Genomic DNA, 8,387 nt, shown 5'->3' with positions numbered 1-8,387 from the left:
AAATAAGTGATTGACATGAGTGTGAAAACACATGTATATATACAGAAGGTCAAATTATTTAATATCAATCAAATCTTTTTTATACTGATTTGTCTTTCAAAAGCTTTTGAAATTTCCCAACGACTCTCATGATTTATTCTGAGTGAAAATGACATATTTGAAAATGTAGTAAAGAATATGAGTATACGTTAAAACTTTATGAATCATTTTGCATGGTGTCTAAATTTTTTTTGCTTTTAATTAATAATTAATGAACACACCCTCTAAAGTATGTATTCTTTTTCTAGATCAATTAAATGGTTAATAGAAATATTTAAATAAATAATACGAACTTTACAGTTTAGAGTATTATATGAATGTAGTTGTCATAAAAAGACAACCGTTAGGTTAATGTCGACATCAACCGTTCGGAACCTCTTGGCTCTTGCCCGACAGTGTCACGGACACAATGCAAAGACTTTTGAGAAGCGGCTATTAAATTAACATTAAAACAATATATAGTTTTACAAATCTTATTTTATTTTTATTTGAACCAAATAAAATTGTTCACAAAACCGCACTAATGTAATAATTAAAATATTTCAAAATCAGAGACTTTCTTTTTGTTTTGTTATATGATTTGTTTTCGTCAATACAAATTTCCGATTCACGTGCTTAGACCAAATGTGAACACGAATATATTTACCTTACCTGCACAAGCACTGATCATTAAAAGAAATTTCATGATTCTTTTCATTTGTACCAATAAGAATTGACGATACGTATTGCATTTTACAAATTCAAAGTTTCGGTTGTTCTTACTTCTCACAAATTCCTAGTAGATGACAAAATAATTTCTTGTTTTTTTTTTTGCACAAAACAAATATTAGTATAAGTATAATATTCACCGGAAATTAATGAAATGTCGGGAGACAAGTGCCAGATTTTAGGTATGACTTTCGTGACATTATTGTGTAAATTAATAGCCTGATGTCATACATATCGTGAATACTATATTCTATATTCTGTATTTAATAAATCTTAGTTTTAGATTTGATTATCAAACATAACATGCGCTACATTACTCTTTCAGCTTAGGTTTTAAATGCATCTCCAATTTTGTTAGGTATATATGATGTTCAGTTTACAGATTGTCATTACTCGCTGTGACCAATTAAGAGAATCTAATGGGCTACAAGAGAATCTATATGATGTTCAGTTTAATGATATTACATCAGAACTAACCCATACAAATTGTATGATACAAATGATGTAAATTGGCACAACATTATTGAGATTGATTGATGTCCTTACTTGATCATTTGTAAAATTGTCTAACTGCTTGTGATTCATGTTACTTTTTTCTTTCAACTATATAGAATGTTAAATTACATATTCAGTAAAATAGTCCACACTAACAAATAATATTATATATACATTACTTTTTTTTTACGTAATGACTATGTTAATCTGTTATATACATACTTATTTGGCTTTCATGATCATACGATTTTACAATTTAATGGTTGCAAATAGTATGACTAGAACTAAAAACTAACCTTTTAAACTAATTGTTGAAATTACATAACATGTATTCAAGTATTTTATAAAATCGAATGTATAACACATGAAAACCAGGATAGACAAATCAAGAACACTTAAATACACGATTTGGTATCTTTCGTGTTAGTTCGTATAAAGCTTCCAAAATTTCAAAATCTGTTAGTTTTTGAATGTATCAAAAATTAATTGCTCCCTTTTCTTTTCTTGTGGTTTTTAGTTAAAGGATTGTAAATCAAAACTCTATAATTTTCGTTTAGTTCTTTTCGTACGGACGTTCGTTCTTAATTTAGTTCAAATTTCATTTGCCTTAAAACAAACAAGTTTTGATTTGTTGATAACTTTTAATTAACTTGGATATTACTATATAACTAGAACTCTGAACTTGTGTCAGACTAAACATGAAGAACAAAGCTATGGATATATTATTAGTTTTCTTGATTAGTCAATAATATACTCAACTCAATATATGCTTGTTTATAAAAAGTAACATAGTGACCGTGACTATGTAATGTAATGTAAGGTTTCCATAAAAATGGAAATACGATCGCGCGCACATATACACATTTTAGACATGTAGTTTAGAGGGCGACTAGTTTCATGTATATGGATCAATTGATGTAAAGTAAACAATAAAGTAATCTTAATAAGAGCGTGGTCCGTCGTTGATTTAAACTTCGATTGCCTTGTTAGGTACGAAGTACAAACTAATCCAAATGCTACGTGACGGAAATAGTGAATTAATGATAGTGGCCCCTATCTATAAATTTCGTTACTAACTTTATATCCACGAAAAATGCCAAGGTTCTCTATATAAGTTCGTAACTTCTTTTATGGTTCAACTAACAACTAATGAACAGAATGGTAATAAGAATGACACATATAAGTTCTTTGATCAAAAATAGTGCATTACACAACTCCTATTTATAGTGAGAGTCAGAGACCATAATGTGGCTGATAAACAATTGCAGTTGGACTGGGCTGGCCTGCGTTTGTGTGATCCTCCCGCTGTCATCAGTAGTAGCAAAAAGAAGAAGAAGGTGAAGTATGAGTGAGAGTAATGAAGAAATATGGCTGTTCCACTTGTTTCGTTTTCTTAAGTTGTTCCACTTGTTGAATCTCTGTTATCTTGACTACCTTGTTCTTTTATGGTCGTTGCTTATCTCTTTTATGTTAGACTAGAGTTGAAATCATTAGTAGCCTCCATCTGTCTAATGCGGGCTTCTACTGAGATTTTCATAAGAGTTGAAATCAAATAGCCTCCATTTGCTATTGTCTGTCGTTATCTTGAACTTGTTCTTTAGTTTAAAGTTAGCTAAAATTGAATCAATTCTAATGGTATTTTATTTTTATCTAATACGATGTCTATTTCAGAATTAAATAGCCTGGTGTCATACATATTGTGAATACTATATACCGTATTTAAGAAATCTTAGTTTTAGATTTGATTATCAAACATAACATGCGCTACATTTCTCTTTCAGCTTAGGTTTTTAATTCATCTCCGATTTTGTTAGGTATAATATGATGTTCAGTTTACAGATTGTCATTACTCGGATTTGGTTTAGTTGGAATTGGAAACTATAAACTGGGATCAAGTACATACACCAAATCACCCCTAGTTGATTGGTTTGACTTATACAACCGAAACTGAAAACCAACCTTAGTATCATCAATTTGGTTCGGTTTGACGACAGAAAATGTAAGTTGCATTTCAAGTTGGACACAGCGCATGGCGACATACGTAAACGTATCCAAAGCCGCAATCGTATAATTTAGTAATTTACCGCTGTGACCAATTAAATGAATCTAATGGGCTACAATGTAATCTTTGGGCCTAAACTAAAGCCTATATTGTGAAATATCAATGACCCACATAACAATGATATTACATCAGAACTAATAACCCATACAAATTGTATGATACAAATGATGTAAACTGGCACAACATTATTGAGATTAATTGATGTCCTTACTTGATAATTTGTAAAATTGTGGAACTGCTTGTGTGATTCATGTTATTTTTCGTTCAACTATATAGAATGTTAAATTACCAATTCAGTAAATTGGTCTACACTACACTAACAAATAATTTTATAAATACATTACTTTTTACGTAATGACTATGTTAATCTGTTATATATACATACTTATTTGGCTTTCACAATTATACAATTTTACAATTTAATGGTTGCAAATAGTATGACTAGAACTAAAAACTATCCTTTTAAACTAATTACTGAAATTATATAGGAAAAATTTGAATACATACCTTAAACTTAATAGGAAATTTGAAATATATACTAAATTTTTTAAGTCTTTGAAATGTACCTTATGTATTGAACTAAATGACTATTTTGTCCTCAATTACAAATTAATTAAAACTAAATACAATATAATTAAATTAATTCATTTGAAAAAATTATTTAGTAATTTAATTTTAAATAAATATATGATTCATTAATAATTATTTAGTAATTTAATTTTAAAATTTTATTATATAAAACTAAAATCAAATTAATTAGAATTATTTTTTCCATTTATTTTTAGTAAATCGTTTAGATAATATTAGTTGTAAATAAATATAATTCACTAATAATTCTTCAAATTTTTTCATCTAATAAAAAAGTTTTGAAAATAATTATATATTTTAGTTTATTTTGAAAATTGTTAGGTTTAATAAAATAATAAAATTGTGATTTAAAAAAAAAAATCAACAGTTCAAAAAAATCGACTAGGTAACAAATCAATAATAAAAAAACAAGTCAACTTTTTAATATAAGTCAATAACGAAAAAACATAAATCAGCAGGAATAAAATATAAGTCGACAGTTCAAAAAGTCAATCATATTAATAATTCAACTTAAAATGAAATAAGTCTACTAAGACCAAACAAATCGACGGTAAAAAAATATAAATCAACAAACAAAACAAATAAGTCAACATCATCAAAAGTCGATTATGTAAAAAAATAATCAAACAAAAAAAAAGTCGACAGTTTTAAAATAAATCGATGGAAAAGTAAAGAAGTCGACAAAAATTAAACTTAAGTCAACCATTCAAAATATCGACCTTGTTAATAAATCAATGTAGAATGTAATAAGTCAACAAAAAATAAACAAATCAACATAAAACAAATATAAATCGATGAACAAAAAAAAAAGTCAATTGTTAAAAAAATCGATGGTGTTATAAATCCACTAGTCATAACATAAGTCAACTGTTTTAATAGAAGTTGATGACCAAGATAACTAAGTCAACAGAAGTCAAAAATAAAACGATTGTTCAAAAAGTCAACATTATAAATAAATCAATATTGATAAAAATAAGTCTAAAACATTGATAATATCTATATATATATATATATATATATATATCTTTATAAGTTGTAATCTTGAAATATTTATTTTTAAATAAATTTAAATCTAAATAATATCAGCAAAAATATATATTTTTTTTTTTTAATTCAAAATTTTAAGATCAAAAATTGATTGTTTTAATAATTATTTAAAATACAATAAATATATTTTCGTTATAATTTTTATTTATTAAATAATTTATTCTGAATTTAACAATTTTTAAAACTAATTTATTTTTAAAGTTGAATTATTTTTAAATATAAATTAAGTTTTTATTGTTTTTATTTAAGTATTAAATTTGTTTAATAATAAGGGTATTCCTGTCCATTTTCATTTCAAAATATGTAGTTCTCAAATAACTATAATATTAAGTGTAGCTTTCAAATTTCTTATAAGATTTGGTGTATTTATAAAAATCTCCCAATTATATAACATGTATTTTATAAAATCGAATGTATAATACATGAGAATCAGGATAGACAAATCAAGAACACGTAAATACACGATTTGGTGTCTTTCGTGTTTGTTCGTATAAAGCTTCCAAATTTTCAAAGCTGTTAGTTTTTGAATGTATCAAAAATTAATTGCTCCCTTTTTTTTTTGGTTTTTGGTTAAAGGATTACCACCCCCGGCCCGGCCCCTCCCTTTATGTCTTATCTATAACGACTTGTAGTGTTTGAAAATGTAGCAAGAATCTTAAGGATGTGGTTTGACACATTCAAAAGAATACGACTTTGTTCTTTGTTAAAAACAAAAGGCTCGGAATTTTTCGTGTAGAAGAATTCAAAGTCAACTGTATGAAACTCAGATAAAGACCAAAACGCCAAATAAGCTGTCGTATAACTTTGGTTGCATTTATGAAATTAAGGAAATACTTTAATTAGTGACGAAATCAAAACTAATTTTCGTTTAGTCCTTTTCGTACGGACGTTCGTTCTTAATTTAGTTCAAATTTCATTTGCCTTAAAACAAACAAGTTTTGATTTGTTGATAACTTTTAATTAACTTGGATATTACTATATAACTAGAACTCTGAACTTGTGTCAGACTAAACATGAAGAACAAATCTATGGATATATTATTAGTTTTCTTGATTAGTCAATAATATACTCAACTCAATATATGCTTGTTTATAAAAAGTAACATAGTGACCGTGACTATGTAATGTAAGGTTTCCATAGAAATGGAAACTGAATCGCGCGCACATACACACATTTTAGACATGTAGTTTAGAGGGCGACTACCATAAAAAAAATCGATTTTTATATGACAACCCGTCCCGTGGATCCCACTAGCCTCACTGCTAGCCCGCTAGTCTCACTGCTAGCCGCCCAAACGGACCCCAAGCTGGCCCTGCAGGGCATCGATCCTAACCCATCACTGTGGAAATCCACATCCACCAGTAGGTTATTGGTGCGCCAGGCGTTCCTCGAACCCTGGTCCCCACCCTTTAACAACTTTCCCACAGGACAAGTTGCCACCAATTGAAATTGTAACATCCGCGAACCAATTTTTGTAAATTTGGTGTGGGTGTCGATCGACACCCTTGGTGGCATCGATCGACACCATGTTTTTCCGGTTTGGTCGGGTTTGATTTAATTGTCGATTGGTTCGGTTTGGTTCAATTAAAATCCCTAAATCGTGTGTAAAAGGGGAAAACGACCCTAGGTCGTGTTATTTTGTTGGTAGTCGCCGCTTTTGAGAGAAAGAGAAAGAGAGAAAAGAGAGAAAACGTTTCTGTGACTTTCTGGGTTTGTTCTTGGGGTTTTTGGAGAGATCTGAGGCTGTAGGAGGGTTAGCTGTTGCTGGAAACGAAGGGGGAGCTTCTGGAGGTGTTGTTTTCCACGTTTCTCAATCCAATCTTCCTGTTCTTGAGGTGAGTGCTTGACCATGGTTGATCTAAGCATGAGATCTCTCTTGTTTGTGTGTTTTCTTTGCTGTTTGTGTTGTTTTGTTGCTTGGGTTCGTTGTTTTTGTGATTCCCAGTGATTTCTGAGGTAATTGGGTGAGTTTGAGACGGATTCGAGATGATTGGGAAGGAGAGTTCGATGTTCGGTTTCGCGCAGATCGTGTCTGCAGAGGAGGCATCGATCGACACTAGGAAGCATCGGTCGACACCATTTGGAGTGGCATCGGTCGACACTGTTTAGCATCGGTCGACACCATTGTTTGTAGCATCGATCGACACCGTGAGGCATCGGTCGACACTGGTCTCAGTCGAGACTTGTTTTCCTGGTTTGATGTATTGTTGTGTGTTGTTTGTTTTGCTTAAACTTGAGGGTCTCATATGCTTGTGTGTATAACCCAGTAGATGGGAGGACGGCCTCACTAAGTATTTATGATAATACTTACGCATCTCAATTGTTGTTTGTGGTGTGCAGGTATGTGACGTGGAATCATGGCGATGAGGAGGAGGATGAACTAGGGTCTCGTTTGTGTGTTGTTGGTCTTTGTTATATTGTTTAGGATGGAACCTTGGATAGAGATATGTTAGGTTGCTGGATAGAATGGATAGAAGTGTTATTGTATTGGTTTTGTATTATTGATATGTTTCCGCTGTGCATGTAATTGGATGTTGGTTTATTATTGGTTGGTTACCGTGTGTGGGTTGGTTTGTTTAATTAAGTAGTATGAGATACTTAATTATATCTTGTATTTAATTATTAAAAAGAAAAAAAAAAGGGCGGGTTGTTTCAGGTACGAAGTACAAACTAATCCAAATGCGACGTGACGGAAATAGTGAATTAATGATAGTGGCCCCTATCTATAAATTTCGTTACTAACTTTATATCCTGAAATGTTGTCCACGAAAAATGCCAAGATTCTCAATATAAGTTCGTAACTTTTTTTATGGTTCAACTAACAACTAATGAACATAATGGTGGTGTGGGAACAAATCAGGATTTCTTATCAGATGACCATGATACTGGATCTACTTCATAAGGATAAGGATATGCAAAATTTTAAAATACTCATGTTACAATAAAACATATACTATAGTATAAATTTTAAGATCCGTTTAAAAAAAAAAACAAAAAGACAAAACAATTTAAGAAAGTTATGAAAATAAATTAGCCAATGAATAATATAAAATAGAATTTGTGACACATTGAAACATAATCTTTAGTTGCATGAATTCATGTCTCTATCATATTTTTGTTTTGCTCATACATCTTGAATCTTTAACTAAAAGAAAAATCAGACCAAATTGTTTCATTACTTAATCTCATGCGGCTTCCAGATATTGGCAACATTTTGTCTTAGTTTCATAAATCAAAACATGGTCAACAAGGGTTTGGAGTTTGGAGTTTGGACTTTGGATATGGTTATGGTTAACCACTATGTATGATATTTATTTGTATATTGATTATTTTTAAAAATGTCATATATTGGCCTCTATAATATTCGGATAGCAATATAATCTTACTGTTCTATGAAAGTCAAATCTCAATATTAATTATAAGCGACGACCTTGCACTTGTGTGCTGT

The sequence above is a fragment of the Camelina sativa genome, chromosome 9 (genome assembly GCF_000633955.1).
Source record: "Camelina sativa cultivar DH55 chromosome 9, Cs, whole genome shotgun sequence".
NCBI classification, from domain to species: domain Eukaryota; kingdom Viridiplantae; phylum Streptophyta; class Magnoliopsida; order Brassicales; family Brassicaceae; genus Camelina; species Camelina sativa.
The sequence above is the reverse complement of the archived record's forward strand: the minus strand, read 5'-3'. Positions refer to the sequence as shown.